At 33.2% G+C, this 27132-nt stretch overlaps 1 long non-coding RNA gene across 5 annotated transcripts in view; it reads right to left on the reverse strand.

Moving 5' to 3' along the window:
• Nucleotides 1–3127: 3127 nt before the first annotated feature.
• The window catches only part of LOC143243980 (uncharacterized), a 29072-nt gene continuing 5067 nt past the window's right edge, over nt 3128–27132 (reverse strand). For 2 of the 5 annotated variants that reach the window (XR_013024825.1, XR_013024824.1), the window contains exons 3-6: nt 25486–25722; nt 24916–25041; nt 13354–13551; nt 3128–3938 (exon numbers count right to left, since the gene is read on the reverse strand). This is a non-coding gene — a long non-coding RNA (uncharacterized LOC143243980). The remainder of the gene's footprint in view (nt 3939–13353; nt 13552–24915; nt 25042–25485; nt 25723–27132) is intronic. The other 3 variants (XR_013024827.1, XR_013024826.1, XR_013024828.1) reach the window with 3 other exon arrangements.

The raw sequence follows: 27132 nt of genomic DNA on the forward strand, positions 1-27132 counted from the left end.
ACGTTAACTTTGTAGATTCTGTCGCAAAATCCCTAGCGATTTGTATGTCGTGTATATAGTACGAACAAACGGAAGAAATGAAAAATAGCAAAGATTGAAATTTTAAGCCCGTTTTCTGCATAATTCTCTGAAACATAATAACTGGGTAGGCCCATTCCTTAGCTAACTTAGAATCTTATGTTTGCTTAACCTCTTATACGTTTGTTATAATGACGGAGAGTTTTTCCTATTAGTTTCTCTTAGAGTAAAGCCATATTGATCTATCTGCTGTGTCCATCGCGGGGAATCAAGTCTCGGATTTTACCGTTGTAAGTTCTTAAAATCACTACTGTCACACTGGGAGGTAAGTATTGTTGTAAACTGCAGTAATAAAACTGATAGTCACACTAAATACGTGACATCAATACGAGCTATTTAGAATTGGCTTATATCATATTTGTTCTTTCTTATTGTGTAAAATAAAATAATAACGACTAACCACTGCTATTTTGTGTTAATATATTAGCATTAAGCTTACAGCCTGATAATTATGGCATTCAACTCACAAGCTACAGATCGCGGTTTCGAATCTTGTTACTGAGCATGTTCGTTTACCCAGCCGTTCGAACGTTAAAGTAACGGTCAAGTCCACTTTTCCTTGGTAAAAGGTAATTGAAGAGTTGGTGGTGTTGACTAGTCACACGCCCTCTCGTCTATAACTTTTGTTTGTTTGTTTTGGAATTTCGCACAAAGCTACTCGAGGGCTATTTGTGCTATATAACTTTTAAATTAAGGGCGGCTAACGCAGATAAACTTCGTGTAACTTTGCGAGAAATTAAAGAAATGAGTGCGAAAATAAAAGGACAAACTTGCCTTGGAAGTGGTAGTAGCAATTATTTGTGGACTTATGACGCGTGCGAAACAAGATGTAAACAATCTGTTAACAATTTATACTGTTTTAAAACTAAAAAGGGTCTCACTTTTGTGGAGATCTAAATCATTTGGTATTTAAATCGAAAGATATATTAGTGAGAGTAAAAGTGTCTATTTAAAAAGCATCATATGGCATGTGTAACACATGCTAAAAAACACGTGCCGTGCAATAAGTTGAAATAATAAGAAAAACTTGTTTGTTATTGATTTAGAATTGATGTTTCAAAGAATTAAAAAACTGGAAGAACTTTAATCATTTATGTCTTCCGAAAGTAAACAAAGAGAACAAATATTAGTTGTTGTGTTGGCTATATATACATGTGTGTGTATATGTAGTAATTTCAACTAGTATTTCAGAAATGTTTAATGAAGTACTTTGAACATGTATGGATGCGCTACTATAAGATAATTATGTATGTTCATATATAGAGAGATGGCAACTTAATGAACACTTCGAATATCATACTGCATGCATATAATGTAAGCCTAGAACATCTCTGAACAGTTTCTAGAAAATGTTGAATATATCTAGCGTTGATTTATAGAGAACGTGGCATTCCTGATTCTAGCGCCACTAATGTGGGATGTTGCTCTCACGAAATTTATCTTTGTACATGAACTTAGTTTGAGAGGCAGAGCAAATCAAACTTTAAGAATATCGTTTTTGTGTTTGTCTTTACTGAAATAGCATTTGTTCATTATTATAATATTAATAGATTTTAGTAATTTTTGTATTTTTACAAACTGGAAGAAAGATGTTGGAAGAAAGGTTTGCTAATTTATATCATTTCTATATCTAGCGCCTGTGCAGGAAGATAAAGGGATTAATGGTGTTCAAATGTTGAGTTTGGCTATTACCCTTTCTTACAAAATATCGCCTCCAGTAGCTTAGCCCATTGTGTAGCTTTCTCCTTAGCTTCAAGCAAACAAACAAACTATCGTATTCCATAGTTTATTTCAATAAATAAATCTGCATCTAGTGCTTTATAGACACAAGTGGCTTATTTCTACAATAAAGTGGTCAGTATCATGTACAATTAAAGCAATTTTCTTTTTGAAAATATTGTGTTCTAAATGTAAACACATTTTGATTTTTTTTTAATTTGATCTTAAAGGGCAAATCTACACATATGAATATCTAGACGTATATGAAGAATTGATGTGTTACTGTGTTGGTACTTTTTAAACTCTTATTGACCTTGTTGTCTGACTGAATCTCCAAGCGCTGTTACATCAGAAAAGTACCGTTTATTCATTCTTATTGTTTTAGTAAAATCTATTCGTTTTAATATTTCTGTAATTTTCTATTTGTTATTTTGTTATAGACATCTATTACTGTAGGACTACTTAAATTAAAGCAAAAAATGTACACAAATTATAGTGTTAATTTATCTTTTTATCAAGTATAGGACGTACTTAATAAAGGCTTAAATAATGTTAGGCGTAAGACAAGTGGACCTATAAATTTCCGTATCTGCAATTAGAAGTTGTATGATATTATTCTAAAAATTCTTTAACTGAAGATATTCTGTTCTAATAAAGATACAAATTTGTCCGCAAATGTGTTGGAGATCTCTGCTAGTTATTTTACATTTTGAGATTTAGGGCTACCACTAATCTCCTTAGCTGCCAACCTCATGAGTTGTTAGAATTACGGTCTCAGCTATTCCAATTAACATTGGAACCCATTGATTTCCAAGACAGCTTGCTTTGATTAGAAGCCAATAATTAATAATTTAATATTTCATCGACTGTTTCAGACAGAAGAAAATCAATGGCTCCTTGTCACAAGCGACACCTCCTAAAAACAATGAGAGATAGAAAAAGGTTTCCATCTTGGTGCCAAAGAGAGTACGACTGGAAACCTTACTTACATTTAACAGTTGTGAGTAAAGAAAATATTTGGTTTTTAACAGCATTTCCTAACTTTTGATGACTTGGTACAAATACGACTCAAATAAATGCCAGATAACTCAGAACTAATTTTGTTAATAATATTAAAATTACAATAAGTTCTTGTACTCAGTATTTAGAGCGGGGTACGTTCTAGGTCAATGATGGCCAAACTTGCTTAACGTAAGAGCCACATATGATAAACTTCAGATGTTTGAGAGCCACAAGACATGAACAAATATTACACACACGTTTTTATTGTAACATACATATTTTATTACATCAAGTTAATATAAATATTAAGAAATACATGTACGTAATAATATTTATTAATGTATGTAGTTTTTAAACTGTTAATTTGTATTAGTTTCAATAGTCACAAAGTACACATATATCGGTTTGGTTTGTTTTGAATTTCGCGCAAAGCTACACGAGTGCTATTTAGGCAAGCCGTCCCTAATTTAGCAGCGTAAGACAAGAGGGAAAGCAGCAAGTCATCACCACCCATCACCAACTCTTGGGCTACTCTTTTACCAAAGAATATTGTGATTGACCGTTACATTATAACGCCCCACAGCTGAAAGGGCGATCATGTTTGGTTTGACAGGGATTCGAAGACCGAGTGTTTTAAACAAATGTTTTCAAAATCCTGGCTAATTATTGTTTTAACTATACTGAGTGTATTTAACACGGTAATAAACTACGAAAACATCTAAAAAAATATGCAAAGTTACATTTCATTAACATTAAATGAGACTGACAAAAATAAAAATAAAAGGGGTAAAAACAGATATTTTTAATGATATTTATTTGTCTTAGTAAATATCTGGTCAAAACCGAAGGAAATTATGTAAAACAATAAAATTAGATATATTAATCAGATACCACCTTACAAAATTTTAGTCTTATCATAATATATTTCTGACACAAACGGACATTGATACAATTGTCAGGCTATTTATTGCTAGTAGAGGTCTTCTAAACTTCCATAAGACACAAAGGTTTACTTTCTTTAACGGTGAACGTAAAATCTTCCTCCCACTCTGGATTAAAATTTCTGTTTTCATCTTCATACCTTCGCTTCTTACAATTTGATGATGCCATCCTCCTTCACAAAATTTTCACAGACACTTCTAAAAAATTAAAGTGAAAAGAAACAATAAGCTCCAACACGTGCAATTCAACCAAATTCTACAGCACCCAATATTACAATAACACTTCGCTAACTTCACTGCCCGCAACACAGCCACACACGCCACAATCACACGATCACAAGCCACACCCACTAAAACTAACATTGTCAGCACTAGCTTATACAATTACTGATTCTCTAAGCACAATTCTCCGGTAATCCTTGCTGAAATTTCTTTAATCCCTGACTCAAATCTAGCATTAAAATTAGGATTTAAATTATTAAATATATTTACTCACCAAGAATATTAAACTTACGTTTTAATCTAGTGGACTCTCAGTTTATACACGGTAAATAATTATAAAGCTTGAAAAAATTTTGTATTAATTATAATGCAAGAAGGAGCTCAGCCAACATATTTCCGCGAGCCGCACATTATATGTCAAAGATCCGCATGTGGTTCGCGAGCCGCGGTTTGGCCACCCATGTTCTAGGCATACATTACAAAACTAATACAACATAACGTTTTGTACGAGTGAATACTACTATAGGCACGCCGTGTAGAGGTCGGTGTTTGGTATTATACAGTTTGTTTCCTTTTCTAAAAATTTTACTAGTCACATCACATAGAGGTCGGTGTTTAGTAAAGTTCACAGTTTGTTTGTTTTTTTCATGTAGAGGCCATTGCATAATACAACGTGAACAACTTGTCTGCTCCTCTACGAATATTAACTGATAGTGTCAACCAACGCGATGCAACTTGCACAAAAGTGTAGTATAAATACGAATGAAGCTGTAAATGTATAAAATTAAAACTGCGAAAGAGTGCATTACCCTCATTATACGTAAGTAAACGTTTCCAACAAGTATTGCGTCCCCACATTACAAGAGCAACAAATAACAGTACGGCAATCATTTAAAGGAATATCGAAACAGAAAAATTGTTAAATCATGTTCAAAAAGGAAAGAGATAGTAAACGTTTTGATTAATCGACCTTCGTCTCAAAAGGAGATCGTCAGGTTTGTACTTAAGTCTGCTCTTTGGGAGGAGTTTACGGCCTTTTTTTTAAAAAAAGCTATTTTAAACATTTCGGTTTAACTTTATCCTGCGTGTAAGCCAGACATGATGTGCAAGTAATTACTACAAAAACCTTTTTTACCCTGTTATGTTGGGCGTACCAGTTTTGAACTAACCTTATGACATTCCTTTCAACAGCTAGCTTATGCCGTTTTCCCCACTTATCTTTTCCGGATGCCTCGTTATAGATCTTACGTTATTAACTTAATTCACTAATATCCTTTTTGTCGTTATTTTGTCAATTAGCATAAATGTCACATTCTTTTCACGTAACACGGAAATCGTGTGCTGTGAAAAAACTTATATTATACAACGAAACCTTTGACGTTATTATGTTAAGTTTTTTTCGATTCTAAAATGTTTGTTTCTACATTATTTAAAACTTATAGTGTGTGGTAGGCCTAAATAATTGCATATTTTAATTCATACTAACAGAAAACCACAACAACGTTTGATCTGACAGGCCACGTTAATAAGCTCTGAAACTTTTAGAATTTAAATTATCTTGTTTATACAAAAACATGCAGTTTACATTCTGTCTAGTGTAAATCAAATATACAGTTAAAATATATTAGTGAATACAGAGATACATACTTTTCCATTAAGTTTCTTATAGTTTGTTTCAATTTTATTGTTGTAGGATATATCTTAGATGAGCTTTCCAATATGCACGAAATAAACTTTTCTAAAGTTTTTACAGAGCCAATGAAATTTGATAATAATAAATCCTGAAGTAGCGATAAAAGATTGACGAAATACAGATCAATTAGTTCTTCTTTAAGAGAAGTAATTAAATAAAGCAGTCGTGCTTGCGAGGAAAGTTTACTCACAAGTCTTCTAAACTAATTCGACTTCCTAAACTACGTTTCCCAAATGTTTGTCTTCTTTTATAGTTTTTAGTGTTTCACAGTCATACCAATTTTATTTTAAATTTATTTCTAGAGATTATTTCAAGTGATTCAGAAACGAAGTATTTAATATATAGAGATGGTTCATCAACGTTATTATTATTATTTATTTCTATGTGAGAAGATTTGAGTTGTTATTCTAAAAGCTAATACATTTTATATTATTTTGGTTATACAGTTGGATAACACTGTCTTTGAACGATAATTCCCAGAGCGAGCATTAAAAAAATTACAAAAAGAAATGTGTAAAAGAATTTTTATAGCAACTCGTTTACATTTCTCCAACCTAACTGCTTGTTTGTTTTTGAATTTCGCGCAAAGTTACATGAGAGCTATCTGCGCTAGCCGCCCGTAATTTAGCAGTGTAAGACTAGAGGGAAGGCAGCTAGTCATCAGCATCCACCGCCAACTCTTGAGCTACTCTTTTACCAACGAATAGTTAGATTGTCCGTCACATTATAACGCCCATACGGTTAAAAGAGCGAGCATGTTTGGTGCGACGGGGATTCGAACCTGTGCCTCTCAGATTACGAGTCAAATGCCTTAACCCACCAAGCCATGCTGGGCCAAAGCTAGCTGCCTAAAATCTATATATTTATATCCTAGTAGCGCTCAACATGATAACTATTCATTATTAATACATCAGGTAATTTGCCAAATATATTTAAAATAAGAAATGCTTTATTCCAAGTTCTTCCACTCTGAACAAGACACGTACTGGATATATGGCCAAATGCGCCTTGCCGAGACTGGGTTTCATCTGTTGGGCACTGTTGTCATACAAATGGGAAATATGTTCCAGCACTCTTGACTTCGGTGGAAATATTACAGGATGTCTTTGACATTTAAAACAGCTTTCCTTACTACGGTCTATTATTCCCGAGATGATAAGGATCCCCTTTAAGAAAGTATAACTTTTAAAACGTCCTCACACCTTCATAACAGAACTATTTCGATAATCCCCATATTAATCGGCGCTTCACCAGAGGTCATGATAATTTATCGTTACAAACATACCTTCAGTATATCTTTATAAAAATAAGCTTTCCTTAAAACATGCGATTAAAAAAAAGTACTCCACGCCAGTTCTGTTGTTTTGATGTAGCTGAGAAAACTAAGTAACATGTATTTGTCACAGCTTCTGCGGGGAAATATATTTCTTTATAGTTGTTGTCATTATTTAGTTAGTACACAGCGAGACAATGGACTATTTTCTATGACCACAAGGGGGAATCGAAACCCAGAGTTTTATCCTGTAAGTCCATAAAGCTTACCGTTTATCCATCGGGGGCCTATTCTCCTGAGCATACTGATGATTAATTCTTATGAAACCACACTGTATAGAATAACCACGTAAATGCCATCACATCTTACTTTCTTTTCCAAGAAACTTTGTAAAAACAAGTTGTTTGCAGGAAAAAAGGCATAATATACACTTGTCTCAATCCTACTTCCTCTTTTACGATAGACCTATTAACGCAAATCGCACTTTTTTATTACAGAATTTTCGTGCAAAACTACACAAGGACAACTTGGGCTAGCCGTCACTAACCATCAACCGATAGACAAAAGGGAAGGCACCTAGTCAATAGCACTCATCGCTAAATCATGACCTACTTTAATTAAAGAGCGTGGGTTGATCGCCACTCTTATAACACACCCACAACCACGACAAACAGCCACGAACCACGAAACCTTTGATGCACAACCTGAGCACGCTCTCCACTAGATTACGCCCTGTCATCTTGTGAACGGTGCAGTTTTAGTTGTAACTTAACTGACGTTACCACCACTATATAACTGTTGATAGACAGCGGTCAGGGTATGTCCACAATCGAAAAGTTTCAAGAGCCTTTTATGTAAAAAATGTATTTAGGTGTTCTTCTGGTCAATAATTTATTTTATATTAATGCTGGAAGGTATTTAAGATGATTTAACACTAAAATGACTATTCGATATTTATTCTACAAATACAAGTTAGTCATCTATGAAATCTGAACAAAATGTTTCAGTTTTACAAATATTTCCCTGCTGACAAACCAGACACAAAAAACTATTCACTAGATGTCACTATATTTTACAACATAGACCTGTTAAAATACGGGCGTTTTTATTATTTTTTTACGTACGTAGGGTTCTTTTATGTCAAAGCTATACAATAAATTATTTTGGTCCCGGCCAAAATATGTATTGAACCCCGAATTTTAGCGTCGTAAGCTTGCATATTTACCGCTAGGTGAAGGGAAGCACTTTATAGCAAGTGAATCGTTTCTGAGATAATTTTCCCGCGTAAATTCAGAATAAAATAAGATCAACAAGAACAAAAACCAAAACAAAGTTATTTCGTTACCAATTCCTATATACCTTAAAACGTATTGTTGAAGAAAGATTCATTTGCCTCAAAACGCATTTATCGATTAAAACATCGTATCAGCAAGCCGTCTGGAAAAATCCATCACATAAATATTGAAATATTCTCATATTCCTTGATTACCAACTGGATATCATGTATCCATGTTTTATAAAAGTAAACCGCCAAAAGCGAACAAAAGAAAGGGAAAACACGTTTGTGACAAAAGGACTTTATCGGGATCTGTGAGGATCAGGTTTGATATCCCACCTATTTCTGGCCAAGCGCGTTAAGGCGTGCGACTCGTAATCCGAAGGTCGCGGGTTCGCATTCCCGTTCGCTAAACATGCTCGCCCTTTCAGCTGTGGGGGCGTTATAATGTTAAGATCAATCCCACTATTCGTTGGTAAAAGAGTAGCCCAAGAGTTGGCGGTGGGTGGTGATGAATAACTGCCTTCCCTCTAGTCTTACACTGCTAAATTAGGGACGGCTAGTACAGATAGCTCTTGAGTAGCTTTGTGCGAAATTCAAAAACAAACAAACAAATCCCACCTATTTCTCCAACCACCCCAACATTGGTGTTTTGTTACACTGTTAAATATTGAACGTCACGTAAATGAAAGTGTTGTTAATATTTAAAATAACTTTTATGACTACAATACTTCTATCAGGGCTACGTCTATTTATGCTCAACGCTCTACATCCGTATTGATATACACTTTTCTGCATTTGATCCCGTATAACCCAGTACTGATTCACCCTGTAGCCTATTTTGTACGTATTTACATAAATAAACCCTTTTAATACATAATATATATAAAACACAGGTAATATATTAAGCGGGTCTCGCAGTAGATGGCTTGTTAATATTCTTATAATACATATTTACGCGTATAATACATACTTAGGCTCAATGGCGTATCTAAGTAAGGACTAGAGGGGGTGTCTCAGCCCCAGAGCTCATTGATAATTTTATTCCATGTAAAATTGCATGGTATGTAAGACCCACAAAAATCTTTAGCTCCTAAGCTCACACAACATTAAATCCGCCACTGCTTACGCTCATTTCTACCATGTATGATACAGCAATCCCGTGTACGTAAGAATATATTTTTACGAAAGTTTTCTGGAAATACGTGACGATCTGTTTAAAATTCTGTCTGGGAGTGATTGTATGCTTGCATAGTTATGCAAAAAGTAGGAATTTATTGTACGCAGGACTTTGTATGAACTTGTGAGTATTGAGTTTGGTTTTTATTTGGCACTACGTTGTTCCATGCCGGTATTATATACTGTTTGTATATTTTCAGTATATGTTTGAATAATGTGGCTTTAGTGTTGCCGGACCGACTTCCAATTAGATTAGATTTTGTTTGTAATTTCATATATGTGTTTTTGCCATGTTAATTTTGAATCATCGCTGATGACCTAAAAAGTTTGCTGATGTAATTGTTTGGAGAACTGGTTTGGTTTGTTTTGAATTTCGCGCAAAGCTACACGAGAGCTATCTGCGCTAGCAGTCCCTAATTTAGCAGTGTAAGACTAGAGGGAAGGCAGCTAGTCATCATCACCCACCGCCAACTCTTGGGCTATTCTTTTACCAACGAATAGTGGGATTGACCGTACATCCCCGCGGCTGAAAGGGCGAGCATGTTTGGTGTGACGAGGAATTCGAACCCGTGACTCTCGGATTACGAATCGAGTGCTTTAACCATCTGGCCATGCCGAGCCTGAGAGTCCCGTGGAGACATGATTGTGGGATATTTTTTGAGACGTTTATTTAATTTTGCAAGAAAGAGTATTTCTGTTTTGGTATGCTATTTTTTCACTCTATTCTTTTGTCAGTATTCTGCTATTTCGTTCAGAGAAGGTTATAAGTTTGTGGCTGCTATGGATGGCGTGTGTGAACTCTTCCAAACTGCTATATCATCTGCAAGTTGAGATGTGTAGCAGAAGTTAGTACCACTTAGTGTCATGTCGTTTATATACATGATGAATGGTATGAGATTAAATACCCCTCTTTGAAGAACACTTGTATCAAGAGTAACACACTCCGACTAGGTACCCTCTATATTTATCCAAAACTTTCTGATATCTAGAAAGCCTGATAACCAGCAATTAATACCATGCGGCAGTTTTGTTCCTAACATCCGGGACCTTAGACCTGTGTGCCAGATTGTATGGAAAGCTTTTTCTCGATCTAACAGGGACCACATCATCATCAGGATCCAGTACATGCTTTGGTCTAGGAAGGATGAGGTTCAACGTAGACCTCTTCCTCCCTGTTACACTATTCCTGCTTCATCTAGATTCAAATCCATATGGACCTGAAGGAAGGGGGTCAAATCCAAACTTGTCCCCTTCCCTTTCTTTGCTGATGTGATGGATAGACTGATTGAATATTAAACGTTAATATAAACGACGATAAATATACGAAAGTTTGTAGTATGATATTTAATACTCCTATCCAGACCATGTCCATTTATGTACAACGTTGATCATTCCCATTGGGGTACACTTGCTATTAATTGTCTACGTATACCAATGTTGTTTCAGTTGGTAGTTCACACTATATGTATTAACATGTATATCCTACAAACCACAAAATGATATATTATATAAGTATATCAAAATGTAGCTGATATTAAACCCACAGTACATCTTAACATGTGAGAGGTATTCATGCTCATTTCCATCGTGTGTGATATACCGATCTAATGCACGTAACATTTCATTTTTGTTTTCCTTAAAATATTCAAATGACCTGCCTAGAAGTCTGTCGTTAAGTGATTAAATGTTTGCACATTTGTGAAAAAAAATATGAATTTGTTGATCTCAGAACTTTGTATGCGTTCTTAAAAACTGCATTGTGTAGTTCGCTGTTATATGTGTAAATGTGGTTTGTTTTGAATTTTACGCAAAACTACAGGATCGCTACCTGCGCTAGCCGTCCCTAATTTAGTATTGATAGACTAGTCAACACCACCTACCGTCACTCTTTGGTTACTCTTTCAACAACGAATAGTGCGATTAACTGATATTTAACAACGCCCCCTGACTGAAAGAGCGAGTATGTTCGGTGTGACGAGAATTTGAACCAGCGATACATAGCTTGCGAATTGAGAGCCCTATCCAACAGGTCTTGAGGTAAGTAACCAACGAATAATGACTGTATGATTTCTGGAAAGATTAAAAATAAATAATATTTTATCGAGAGTAACCAGTCAGTTATGTAGCACAAAGAATAAAAATAAATCCATAAATTTTCTAAACGGAAGCAAAGAAATCTTAAGACTTTTGACGGGAAAGGGGCGAAGATGGCAGACACCCAATCACTCGTGGTTTTCTGTCGTATCTAGAAACAACTCTCAGTTGCAAATATAAACATGTTTGGACGACTTTCGATCACATGGTTCGAATACCAAACACAAAATTAGCACCAATTAAGAAAACTAATAAAAACATCTTGCCAGCGTGGCAGTCGGAACTGAAAAACCGAAGGTAAAGCGAGAGTAAGCAAATGTATTTTTAAATGAAAACATCTACACAAAATTACTTTCAATAAATTAAAGAAATGATGAAAAATATATTTTTGTAGGTGAAACATTATTACAGCGCAACAATGTCATTAAAAACGAAAAATTCAGCACAAATTGTGCGGAATAATATGTGTTCTTCCACAGAAGCAAATAACCAAAACTCGTCAAATCGACATTATTTCAGCTGTTGCATCTGCGTTTTTGTTTTTTTTATGGTCAATGGGCAGAAGATGCCCTCGAGTTGCGAACTGAGGAAAAACTAGGAATAAGAATTCTTTGATTTTTCGAATTATCAGAGGGAACTAATTAGCTTAGGTAGTGAAATTACCTTAGTTCAAAAATTTTCTTTTATTCTGCCTTGTTTTCTCTATCAGCAAAATAGTTTAAAAATTCAAATAAAATATTACTAGTGGAATTTCGAGTAATATATTAAAGAGTGTATAGCTTTAGCTAATTCATAATATTGTTTAAGATATATTTAAATAAAAACGTTTGCAATTATAACCAATTTCATAAAAACATAACTAAAACCATTAGTTCGTTTATAATGAAGCACAAAGCTACACAATGGGATACCTTTTCTCTCTTCGCCACTGGTATCAAAACCCGGTTTTTAGAGTTGCAAGTCCGCAGATATTCCGCCGTGCTATTGGAGGCAATAAAATACTCATTGTCTTAGCTTTCATTACGTTTAGTGCACGTAAAAGTTCTTGATACCATACTTCTCTCATAAAATCCAGAATATTTTTGTTCTTTGCTAAGCTACACGATGAGCTGTGTATGCTCTGCCAATTGCAGGCGTCAAAACCCAATTTTTAGTGTAATAAGTTCTCAAACTTATTACTGAGCTATAGGGGATCTGAGAACGAACAATAGTTCAGCTTTGTGGTAATGTTTGTTCCCAAAATATTATTGTTAAACAACCAAACTTTAAGTTAGCTAGTTATCTGTTTCAACGTTCGAATTCTATGCCAGTGGTGTGTGAAAAATTAAAAAAGTAAACGTTTAATGTTGCACATCGGAATCTCTTTCTATGTGTGAAACATATATAGAATAAATATTATATATCTGGTATAGCTGTGCATCTCAACAGATATTTAACAAAATCAGACTATATCATATCCCCACATCTCTTGCAGTTTGAGATGAAAATTATAATTTAATACGACATTTTTCTAGAGACATAATATAATTACATGCTATTATAAAGCTATTACAAATTTAGCAGTATTATGATAGTCACATCTGATAATTTAAACAAAAATATCAATAAATGTACAAGATACAACGAATGAATGTATTAGTCTGGTTAGTCACTTGCATTCCGGTAGGTAAGCAATAACTTCCAGATTTATGTGGGCAGAACACAGGTAGTACATTACGTAGTGTTAAGCATAAAACAAATAGCAACATAATTCATTACTTCACCACCATGGTGCAGCGAAATGTGAGAAAGCTGTTAAAATTCACTATAAACATTATATATATACATTTTTCCCTCTCTTTTGCTGAATTGGTTCAATGTGTCATAAAAATGTTACCTTGAACTGGTGACACAGAATTGCCCATACTTTGGCCATTTATTTGTAGGTAGTTTTGGTTATTGAACGTAAAGTTACTTTTGGTGGCAGTGAATTCTATAAGAGTTGCTAATTGGTTGCTGGGGATGTGTACCAATGGGTTGGGGTCTTGGATATAAAGTTCTGAAGTTGTCTTGCAGGCTTCAGTGGTTGAGACTCCTGTAAAGAAGGAGATTGCATTAAAAGTGGCCATTAAGGCTTTATGAAGGTGGAAACGTTGATCTGTACTTTATTTTAATTAAAGTGCTAATACCTATACCAACCGTCTTGAGAATATATTCCCTAGATCTTTGCGATTATAAAAGTTTGACTTTACAAGAAATATCGACTTCTTGTAAAATACTGAAAATAAAAATAAACTGTTAATCTTTCTGTGTATTTTTGCAAGTGAAAGAGTGATTCACATTAATCCTGAAGAAAAGACAATAGTTAAAACAGCTATAAAAATATGACACTTAAATTGTCTTTTTAATAAGAAGGCCTGGCATGGCCAAGCGTGTTAAGGCGTTCGACTCGTAATCCAAGGGTCGCAGGTTCGAATCCCGCTCGCCCTTTCAGCCGTGGGGGCGTATAATGTGACGGTCAATCCCACTACTCGTTAGTAAAAGAGTAGCCCAAGTGTTGGCGGTGAGTGGTGATGACTAACTACCTTCCCTCTAGTCTTACACTGCTAAATTAGGGACGGCTGGCGCAGATAGCCCTCGTGTAGCTTTGCGCGAAATAAACAAATCTAATAAGGTGTGTTTTTTTTTTGCTGTTATGTTAAATCATTGATCATGTACCGGAACTTCTAGAAAACTTAATTATGTATCCATAGTTGACATATGTATTTCAGCTCATTTACCGTCATCTTATAAAGAAATTTAATTTCTCTATTCACGAATAAAGATGAAACATTGTACAGAAAAAAGGTTAATCCACAATGTGGAAAATATCAATTAATCACTATCATATATTTGTTTGTACATTTAGTGTTAAAACTTGTCTTCCCTCTTTTTTCTTTTTTGTATTTTAATAGTTGATATCTCTCTATTAAAGCTCCTTACCACAATAAATTAAAAGCCGTGATGCCGGAGATACAAAATCTCGTAAAGCGATAAACACTAAGAAGCCTAAATTCCCCATGACACTCACGATCGACTGTAGATGATTTCAATTTATTTCGCATAAATTTTTAATGGAACAAAATGTTTTTGTGCAATGTAATAACACAAAAACATACAATGAATAGAACTTAGTAGACCGTAGAAAAAATTTTCTTCACTAGGGTTACGTAGCTAGGTACAAGCTACGGTCGAAAGCTTATTCCATAATCAGTGATAACTTCTACTGCAAGGTTTTTTGGGGGTTTTGTCTTGTAAAAAAGGTAAGTTATTATTAGTTTAATGGTCTCTATAAAGGCGCAATTATCAAACTTCCATTTTAAAACCAATAGTTTACAAGTATATATGGGTGAATAAGTTGAGATATTTCTTAGAAAGTTAATTCTCTATCACAAAAGCAAGAGAATAAGCGTTTCGGCCATCAAATCACGTATAATACAAAGTATTGAGATTATACTGAATACCAGGCTATCTGACTGTAACAGAATAAGGCTTTATCGCCATTGTGGATAAACAGCTATGACGTCAGAAATAAGTGTCTTGATGGGTACGTTTATGCTGCTTTATAAATGCTACTCGATAGATTATTCATCATATAAACGATTTCATGTGGTGTTCTTTCCCATGATCAATCACCATTGTATCCCATTACCATCAATTTGTGTTATTATTTTTTATATATATTACTACGAATACGCGTTGTTATTATTAATGATTTTGCCTCTAACACTATGATACCTTTACATCGGTTACAATACGATATGTTTCGAATCTTGGAAACTGTTCACGGACATAATTATTTCTACCAACAAATCCGTTCTTAAACAATATTCCGACAGAAAAATGTCTAGTGACAGATATAAGCATCGACTTTCGTGCCTTCTTTTCCTACTTACACGTAATAATTTCCAAGGGTATTTAATTTTACTGCGTTATCGCCATCGTATTTACGGTTCTCAGGCTCTATATTTCCGTGACCCACCTTTTTCACTTGTCCATCTTTATCTTTTATTCGATCATTTTCACTAGATCATTGTAAGCTACCACGTCATAAAAGAAATGTGTTCTGTTTAATTACTTGATCTTTTTCCAAGTCTAAAGTTAATTTCGATTGTTTGTTTGTTAAATTTTGCCCAAAACTGCTCAATGGCCAGCAGACTCTAAATTTTAAAGTGAAAGCAGTTAGTCTACATCACCCACTGGGCACTGCCAACTTTGTTACCATCGAAGAGTAGAATTTACCGTCACATTATAGCATCCACATGGCTGAAGGAAAAGCATGTTTGGCTATGGAATTTGAGCCCAAGACACACAGATTGTGGGTCGAGCGCTCAATCACCACGCCTGGGCTATCTTGAATTTTCTTTTATACTTTTTACACGACCCTCAGGAGCCAAGAGGTGTCTTTGCACTATAATTTGTTGAATATTAAATGCAAGTTCAATCTGGAAACCAACAAAGAAAGTAGGTTTGGATGTAAGTTTTCGAGACAAGTTTTTGTTTGTTAATTGATAAATTCTCAAGTGAAATGCAGTATCCTCAAAACTCCATACTAGCTAGTACTAAGGTCTACCCACTAGAAGTAAATTCAGCATATATCAATAAAGCCACATTCTCAGTATTATTAAGTAACTACCAACCTTTGTTGTTTCTACTATCACCTTTATATGTTTAGCTTTCAACTGAGATACAAACAATTTCATCCGCGACACAGTAGGTAACGTCAAAGCATTAAGACAGTAAGCAGTAAGATCAGTAAACATGAACACTTTAAATGCAGCTATCGGCATAACATGTACAGCAAATTATTTAGACTATAGTGATCATAACAATATAATAAACACTATATGGTTATCATCTTATTGTCAAACGTCCACCTAGATCCATTCAATTTCTTTAGAATTCCAGCTGACAAGACGAACTGCCAATTTTTGTTTCTACCTCGCTAGTATTCTCTGTATAATTCACTTACAATTTTGGCGCGAGTTACCGTAGCCACATACTGCTCTTCCGGTAATCGTTTGGTCTTCTTTCTTCAAAATATCCTCTGTTCCGTTTGTCAAAATGTACTCAGGCTGATTCAATTACTTAAGAATCACGCTTTGATGGAATAGATTATTCTCCCTTTTCTACTGTTACTGTTGGTCTAGCATATTACACGTTAGGCCTATCACTTCTACCGTAGGTAACTCCAGGTGGAACTCTTCCTTTGCTGTGACTTAACCCTCTTCTGTTGTCTTCGCCTGTCTGCTATTTCCTGGTCATCTCATATTATTTATATGTTTATTACTAAATTGTCTGCTCTATATATTCTCTAAACCAATGAGTTATAAAGACGACTTACAATAATCGTCTGATTTTAATTCTCTTATTATAAGAAAACAAAACATCGATACAATATCCATTCACAAAATAAACGAAACAGTTGTAAATAGTTGTTATATTATGACAGTATGTACTGACATATTTTTAATTTTATAGTTTGTACGTAACGTAGCAAACTGTAAAAGCTACAAGAATAATATATTGCACTATTCACGTACATTAAAAATAATTTAAACTTCTAATAAATATGACATCAAAGTATGGCATGTTGAATTAATTGTATACTAAGTGATGCTGCATTTAAACATTATTTGAATATGTATTATATCTAAATGAAGTGTATGCTACAGTGCACTAGTTTCCCTAAACGAAGTGCATATATACCGTAGTGCTAACGTTTCCTGCAGTTATTTATTATTATTTTAAACTATTTATTCTTTCAAATTCTGTCACTTTTCCTACTGACTTGAAGAAAGATTAAAAGTGCAAGCATTATAGATATATGAAGTTTATCAAGGTTTTAAAAACAGACACTTTAAAATGAATATTTATCAATGAAATACCCAATAGCAACTTTTCCATACAATCACACTATTTTTTATATTACGTTATGGCTAGATTGTTAGGGCACGCAATCTGAGGGTCGTGGGTTCGAATCCTTGTCACATGGAGCATGCTTGCCCTTTCAGCCGTGGGCGCATTAATAAGTGATGGCCAATTCCACTATTCTTTGATAAAAGAGCAGCCCAAGAGTTGGCGGTGCGTGTTGGTTACAAGGTGCCTTCCCTATAGTCTTTCACTGCTAAATTAGGTGCGGCTAGCGCCGATTGCCTTTGTGTAGCTATTCGCGATATTCAAACCAAACGAACTTAATTCATGATACCATATGAATCGGACATATTTGTATTCAGTAGTACACAACTATGTGATCTTATTACCCTCGACTCCTAATCGAGGGAAAATATGGTTATTGTATCTCGAAAAATAATAAACCAATTTACTTGATTTTTTACAGTATATAGGTTTCTCCCATCGGACGGCCTTCCCCCAGATTTGCTCATTATTCGGATTATTTTGAAGCATTTTTATAATGAAAATATAAGGTAATATCTCAATTTGTTAACAACAACTGTGTATAAAAAAAGTGATCGTATTAGAACCGAATTGTGATCGCACATCGAAACCCAAAATCCTGTAGTGGAACAAGGGTATGCAGATACACTTCTCGTGATTGAAAAAGTCAAATGGACGTTATATTTATGTTTATAGTTATGACTGATCGCCAGACATTGTAAATTGTAATATTTTATTATGCTAACGAAATTATTAGTTAATAAAAATGAGATACGTCGGTCTCTCACAAGAGGTACATAAATGTTGATAATTCACTACATTATTTTATGTATGTTAAATTTAATTTTACACTGTGAATTTATAAATTAATTTGGAAATTTCTAATACTTTAAATACTGCTACAAGCTAATAATTGATGTATATTGTAGGCCTAACTAGTTAGTTGAGAAACTGCAGAATTTTTATTACTGAGGAAAAACATGTTCGACATATTTGTAAATATAAATACTTAATGGTAGTGTTACTGTTGTATTTAGAAACAATTAATATAGGTGGATACAACCAGAACTTGGTATCATATAATTTACTTCTATTACAAAATAAAACATTCAGGTAATGGACAGTTACTTCTACTTAAATTAGTGTGTGTGTGTGTGTGTGTGTGTGTATAATTAGTTAAGTTTTTTTTTTTTTATTATACAAAATATTATGCGACTTAATATTTCTAAAGTTGTTTTCCTAATCGTTTCTTTCAAGTGTTTGGAGCCAATTCTTCATTGGTGAAATGAAAATAATGGCAGATCTGTATTACTTATTCTCTTCAATATCTCACAGTACATTAGTTTAAGCTTTTTATATAAAAATCTACTTTAATAGCTAAATCCAAATGCAGCTTCAAAATGCTTCTAGAATTCTTCTGTGTTCTCAATATTCCCATCATATTCCCCTCATTTGCAAAATATGAAATCAAAAATTGAATAGCAAATTAGAACCTTATCCTGAAGTAGGACATTATGTTTGTTTTTAGTGAAAAAGTCGTGTGAAAGTTTGACCAACAGACCACTTTTAATGCAAGATTAAATCACTGTCTAAAATTCAAACTTATGTTTCAGTAGCTACTGAAATAAAAAAGCTACTTATATTGAATATTTAGTTGTCAAAATAGTGTTTCATTTAAGTATTCATATTTTTTAAATCCTGGAGCAAAATGTAATCTTCAACAGTTGGCTGAAATCTCAACTATATCAATACTTACTGAAATGCTAAGTTTTCTTCTGAGGAACCATGTGCCAGTACAAACAGTAAAGGAGACAATGTCATCAATATCCTAAACCTTCAGTACCTTATTCCTATAGAATTAAAACTACTGAGATCATACTTGGGGAAGTAAGATAAAAATAATATTCAACATGAGAGAACTTACCAATAATATGAAAATGCAAGGTATAAATGAAAGTTGATGCAAAGACATAAAAAATGTTTATAGATTTCTCTGTCAGATGTTTGGACTAGCTCATCTTTGGAGTACTTTTATGAAGTGCAAACCAAGTATTTATGAGAGAAACATTTGAAAGTAAGGAAAACATAAACAGAACTTGTAGTAAAATTAGTTAGTATGCAACATTGTAACTTTTTGTTCATTTGATAGTTTTGTTTTCCTTTTGGTGACTACAATTATTTTAGGCCATTTTTACCAATTTATTTTAAGTTTTTCAATTTGGAAATTACACATTATTTCCATTGGCTCCATTTCTTACAAATAAGTTGCAAATTACATAGTTTCTTTACTGTTTAACTTTTGTGATTACTATTGTTTTATGTGAAACATCTGTACATGAACATTTAAATGTGTTTTATATGTATTGCATACTAACAACAGTAAATAATTTGTCAATTATATTTGACTTTGGTGTTTACATATTTTGTTGAAAAATCCCTGCATTAAATTAATTAAAAGCCAATACTTTGTTTTTATTTACTGTTATAATAGAAATAATAATTTAGAAATTACATTTTATAAAATTAACATTATTAATATTAAATATCATAAACTTCACAACTCCAGATAACAGAGCAGTACATTTGAGAACCTATGCTAAAAATGTTATATAAAGCATTATATCCAATTGATCTATGCTATAGAAATTGGGCATAGGCAGTAATTTGTTGAACTCAAGATTACCTGCCTCTCTCAATGTAACTGTTCACCATTGCAAATATTCATGTCATTGTTATGAAACCTAAATTGATGTTAAACCTATGCTACATATGTACAATATTTTGTGAAAATTCTGGAAGCTAAACTGTATAAAATGTACAAATTTGTCATCTTTGCATTAAGCATCATTATTTTAGTGTACAGATAACACTTCTTGAAAGATGATGATAGTACAGGCATAAATAGCTTACTAACAGTTAATAGCTAGTAGTCTTTCCAGCATTATGAGTATTTCAAAGTAGCTTCAAAATTATAATAGGGGGGCTAAATTCTAAGCACTTCTGAGAAATATACGAGGTCTGTTAAAAAAATACGCGGACTGACGTCATAAAACAAAATTTACTTTATTTAGAAGTTACAGGTCTGGAACCCCTTCAAAGTACTCTCCTCCCCAATGCACACACTTATCCCAGCGGTGTTTCCACTTGTTGAAACAGTCCTGGTACACTTCTTTTGTAATGTCCTCCAGCTCCTTCGTCGCATTTGCCTTAATCTCGGGAATCATCTCAAATCTTCTTCCTTTCAAGTGTCTTGAGTTTGGGGAACAAGAAAAAATCGCTAGGAGCAAGGTCAGGTGAGTAGGGGGTGGGGGTGGGGAAGAACAGTGATCGAGTGTTTGGCCAAAAACTCACGAGTTCTGAGGGCTGAATTTCGCAGCAACGCGGTGGATCTTCAACTTTTCGGTCAAAATCTCGTAACAAGATCCAACTGATATCCCACACTCTTCAGCAAGCTCCCTGACAGTCAGACGTCGATTTGCCCACACCAGGGTGTTGATTTTGTCGACGTGTGGGTCGTCAGTTGACGTGGAAGGACGTCCAGGACGCTCATCATCTTCAATGGACTGTCGACCATCCTTAAAACGTTCATGCCACTTGAAACATGCAGTATGCTTCCTAGCAACATCACCGTAAACCGTGTTAAGCATAGCAAAAGTTTCAGTCGCAGATTTTCCAAGTTTAAAACACAATCTCACAGCAAGCCGTTGCTCCTTCAAGTCATTCATTCTGAAATCCGCCAAACGAAAAAATCGCACTTCACTTAAAACCGCGTAGCTAATACATAAATGAAGATATCTGCAATCGGGAAATGGCGTCGTAATCAGCTGATCTGTGCGAACCTAGCGGATTCCCCTGGAACCAACTGGAGCCGCGCAATTCAAACAGTCCGCATATTTTTTGAACAGCCCTCGTACATATTAGACAACTTTAAACTATATATAATTCTTAATTATATGTAGGGGTATTTTAATTTAAAAGTTGGAACTTTTTTTTTCAAGCAGGAAAGGAATTTCATTCCCATATATAGTTACAATCTTACATTTTTTCATATAATATATATTTCTAAAATGTATAACAAATAATAATCAAATGGAAAATATAAAATGACTAACACAATATGTTAAAATTATAATCATAAGTTCAATTTGTTTGTATTTAAGCAAAAAAGCTACACAATTGGTTATCTGCAGTGTATACACTATGTTTAGTATTATAAACTTTCAAACTTACTGAGTGACCAGGGGGCCATAAATTCAACTCTGAATAAGTCTTTTTTTTTTTTTTACTAACTTTCAAGAATTAGGTTAGATCTAAATCTATATACCTTGAAATATACTCCTAAAACAAGATTTTATAGACCTAAATGTATCTACTTGATCTTTAGTTCAGTTTAATACAATTTGTTTGACATACAATCTGCCTTCAAAAGAAAGTATATAGAGAATGTTGAGCAGCACCTATATTGTGTACATATGTTTAAAAGAAAATATATCATAGTGTAAAGAAGAATTTATAATATATATGCACATAAAATTTGTTTTGGTTAATAAAATAAACTCGCTGATAACAGCACTATTTTTGTGGTGTTGGACACAGCCTAGTGGTTTGTTTGTTTGTTTTACAGCAAAACCACACTGGGCTATCTGCTGTGTTTACTGTAGGGAATCAAATTCCAAATTTTAGCAAAGCCTATAAACTTACTGCTGTCTCGCATCAGCCAATCCTGCTACTCAGTTAAAAAGAGCAATATAGGTTTCCTTCCTATTCTCAGCAGTTCTAAGTTACGGTTTTGTATACTTGCATTAACGTAAACAAAAGCTGCCTGCATTAACCATCCTTAATTTTTAACTAAGTAAGACTTGAAAGGCAGATAGTTCAGAGTACTCACTACCAACTCCTGGGTTAGCCTTCTTTAACCAAACAGAGAGATTTTACTGTCACCCTTATAATACATCCACAGCCTGAAAAGCATGGAGTTCATTTTTTGGCAACTCTCAGGCCATATCTGGTTTTCTAAGTAAGGATGGCTAAATCCAAACTTTAAGAGGTCTTTGGCCTAATGCATCTCAATGTGCTATTTGGGCTAAAAATAACAGTATAATAATCCTATTACACTTCAAAAGAAATGTACTTAGTGGTAACATGCCTGTGTTTACTTCTGTTAATAGAAGTAAAACAATAATTCAGATATATAGTTTTACCATTTCAAATATTTTCTGTTGATAATGTTAAAAACTAACAATATTATTGTATAGTTATGAAATTCACTATTAAAATCAATGTGTTGCATTCTTTGACAAAATCTTCAAAAGTTGTAGTTAGTCTGAACTGTTTTTACAGTTGCAGCTTCTTCAACAGTGCCAAGATCAGAGTGTAAACCTTTTAAGTGATGCTGTTCAAGCTATGAGGTTTCAAAACTATGATTTTGTAGTTTTACTTTTATTTTAAATGTTATTCTTGTTTATTTTTATTAGGTTCACTTAGATGTTTTCACTTGTTTTATAATGATAATATTTTGTAATCTTGATTGTTTTTGATAAAAGCTCCAGATTATTCCTAGTTTGTTTTGATTTTAAGAAATGAGTAAATGCACCTGGTTTTGTTAAATAGGCCACTTACAAAATTATATGTTATCTGTGTTTATCATCACAAATTAAAGCTAGATATTTCTCATTATAATGAAGCTGGTGATGAATGTGTACAAAGCACTGATCATCACTAGTCATAACTGGATAACATTTTTATAACTACGAAGTATTTTTATAGCTGAGCAATAAATAAAACAATTGAAACTTCCACAAAAGTGATATGTTTCAGATTTAACTGGTAAAAATTATGAACAAAAAGGAGTAAGTTTCACATATAAAAAAAACACAAATGAAACTTTTCTTTTTCTTTAATGAAAATCTCCTGAGTGTTGCAACTGAAAAGGAAGACACTTTTGTTGATAACTGCTTCTACAAAGAAATACTTCAATAAAACCTAATCTGTGATGTAATGCTGTGATGACAGCTCATTTTTTAAACTAAAATTTCAATAAATTCCTTGTTCACATAAATGGTGAACATTATAGAATGACAAGCACAAGTACATTGTTGTAAAGCTGTCAGATAATTTCAAGAGCATTCTTTAGGAACAAGCAGTTATACCTGTAGCTGGAGGGCAGGAATTCCTGCAAATTTATATACACTTGCAGACACCTCAACATAACTGAACTTCTTTCAGACTTGATGTTACTTTATTCACAATAACAACTTTGGTTTATTTCTGAAGATAGTCTATATTAACATTTTGTCTATTAAAACATTTTATTAGGTATATGTCTTCCTAGGAGTCATGGTATAAATAATCTTAAGCTCTAAAACAACATCAAATTCAAATTTTCCTTTTACAAATTTTAAAATACATACACCTCCTATAGTAACCTACATTGTAATTGGCCATAACACCCTTAAAGTGGTGATTTTCAAATCAACTTAGATTTTTTAATCTTTACTTTTAAGTTGTAAATCTTTGCAAATCACATGTATGTATGTAGATGTTCAGCGAAACCCCCTGTTCAGGTGATGTTAAACAAGTTATGCTTGTATAGTTTTCTACACAGTTTACATTCTTCTAATGAAGTATTAGCATTTTTGGCTTGAAATAGCTACATGTAGTGTTATAGCTAATACACCGTAGTTGTATACAGTTGTTTAAATTAGTATAACAACAACAATTATTAACTATACTATAATAAAACAAATATTTATGCTACTTCAAGTCTATTTGTATATGCAATGGTAAAACAGAATGATGTTTGTTGATTTTATGTGAACAGCCATGCAATTGTTTAAGCTATATTTCATGCAAAATTGCTTCCAGAGTTAATCTCACAGGATTCTTTTTTCTTTTTTTTCAATTTACAAATTTTTCTTGGAGGACAGGCCCACACAAACGTGCTTCACACAGTGTATGTTAAGTCTTGATCTTACAAATTAGAAACCTTTATCAGACATTCTTCATCCAGGCCTGAATCGATAAACTCTAAAATAATCTTTTTTTAACACATTAGGCTTTACAATAGTCAAAAAATTCAAACAAAACCCAGAGATTCATTACTTAAATCATATTTTATTTATAAATGCCACATTCCTAAAACATTAAGCCTTTTTAGTCCAATAATAATAATAATCATTTACCAAAATACTTTATTTACTTACGTTGAAAATAGTGATTTGTCACTGGATCAACAGTTGTAAATTTTTCTTAAGATCTGAATATAATAGGAATATTCTTTATGAGATACATCAATCCCTTAGTAATGAATGAGTTGTGATACCAGGTTTTTTGTTGTTTTTCTCCCTAACACTATGTGAAATTCTCTCTAATTAAATCTCACAGACAAGGATGAATGAATATATCATGTTGCACAATTCTGAATGCCAAGAAAATAATTCAAATTTATTTTAAAATAACCTGGCAATACCAACATTCAGTTGCCACTTTATGTAAATATATTTTATAAATTAGTTTGGGTTACCAGTCATCACTGTGTTCAGTCCTCTGTGAAAAGAAGATGTATTCTGTCATTCTTGTTTCATCTAGGATCAGGTTCCAGGTCAGTTTGTACTGCTCTGCTCAGTATGACGTTTTATCCATTCTAGTTCTATAAAGAAAGAACAGAAGATCATCATTTAGGACTAGTAATATTTGAGTCAAATAGTTTATTGTAAAACCTTTAATACTAGGCCAGGGACTAGTGCAGTTCTGCTGCATGAAGTGTATGTGTGACTAGATTTCTAACTCTATTTAATATTTAAAATTTATAGAAATATTATTATTTTTCTTTAACATTTTAAAATATCTACTTCACAGTAAATACAACACCTGTAGCTTGTTTATCAGCGATCAGGTATTCCACCATAAGCCTGATATATCAACATATAAATGAATTACCAACTTATAAATTACAATGTTAGTTATCTTGTTTTATATTTATAATACTTTTCATTTGGATTAAAATGTTTTAAAAAATCAAATTCAATATTACTCTCGTGCAACATATAATCCATTTTTAATCTGGAAGAAATTAGATTTATGATCAAATTACCTTCTTTGGCTTGAATCTTCATCAGTAACAGGTATTTTCTGTAACCCACATGTACTTGTTATAATTAAAGCCACATGTCACTTATTTTCCAAACTCACCAAATGATCAAAAACCTTTTGTATAGCAGCAGCACTCTCAAATCCAATAATGCCAAAGACCTAGACTTCATTTATAACAACTCTCTGTGTTCTTCTTTCCAGCCATTCTCCAAGCTAATGAGCCAACTTCTCTCCTAAACTAATAGAAATATATTTCTCAAATAGTACATCATATAAAACCTTGTCCAGTGCTTTCAGAAAATTTACATACATCAAACCCACACCATAAATTAACATAAGCATTAACTCCTTAAAAAGTCAAAAACTAGTAAAAAAAAGATTCTCCACTTTTAATAATTATACTGATTATCTATTAAAATTTTACTGTTAAATGCCTTTGCACAGGGCTTTTTCATTTTATCAGATTTTCAAAGATTTCTCACCACCAGTCCAAGACTAATAGACCTATACTACTTGGAAAATCTTTATCACACATTTCTCTTATAAAAAGGAAAGTAACATTAGCCAAATTCCAATATTCAAGGATTTACAAAAAAAACAAACAGTAGCAAGTGGTTCCCGTGTCCAATCCTTAACCTCCTTCAGTACCCTTTAATAAAGTATTATATGGTCCAGGGATCTGACACTTTTTTAAACTTCCCAAATGTTTCTTAACAAGCTCAAATTTAATGTGAAAATAATGTTTATCGACTAAGTTTCTATCTAGTAAGAGTAAATGACGAATAAAACAGAAGTAGAATTTAGTGGATCAGATGTCTTGTAATTATCAGAAATAAACCTTCCATTAACAGCCCTCAAAGACCTTATTCCCACTTTAACATCTTCATTACCCTTAATGTATTTAAAGAAACCTTTAGTGTGCACTTTTACATCAGTAGCCATTCTTTCTGACATATATGTTCTCTTTTTTAATGCCTGATCTCTTGTTTGACTAACTTTCTTGACCATCTATAATCCTCTAATTTGAACTTTGTTTCTCCAAACTCTTTGGTACAAGATAATTGTTGTTTTTTTAAGATCACCTTCACAGCAAGTAAAAGTAGCAGGCAGATGTTTATCCAGAAAGTTTGGTTGCTGGGAATTTCTGTGCCAGATGCTCAATATACTTATTATTTAATATATACAAAAGAATCCAGCAAGAACAGAAAACCAGTTTATTTAACACATTACATGTAATTAAATTAGTATGTTAAATCTTTTCACAATCCATTATTCAAAACTGATTGATGTATTCATTAAATGCATGTAGAAGAAACAGAGACCCTGGAAGGTGGCAAAGGGTGGTCATATCCAACTGCCAACCCTGTAGATACCTTCCAGAGTGTATTTTTATTTTACTGAAAGTTTTAAAATAAATAATAAATCACAATTTTTCTTTTACTCTGTTCTGAATTCTGTTGCATGTAAAGTTATAATTTACTTTTAAAGTATAAAAACAAATTTATATATATATAAATGCATACATTTATCTTCAAAATGAACTACAGACAAAATGTTATTGAACAGCTTTAAATATAGCCATATATAAAATTAATACAGATCTTTTGTTATCAGTTGTGAATAATATTTACTAAAACATTTAAAATAT

The sequence above is a fragment of the Tachypleus tridentatus genome, chromosome 2 (genome assembly GCF_004210375.1).
Source record: "Tachypleus tridentatus isolate NWPU-2018 chromosome 2, ASM421037v1, whole genome shotgun sequence".
Classification (NCBI taxonomy): Eukaryota; Metazoa; Arthropoda; class Merostomata; order Xiphosura; family Limulidae; genus Tachypleus; species Tachypleus tridentatus.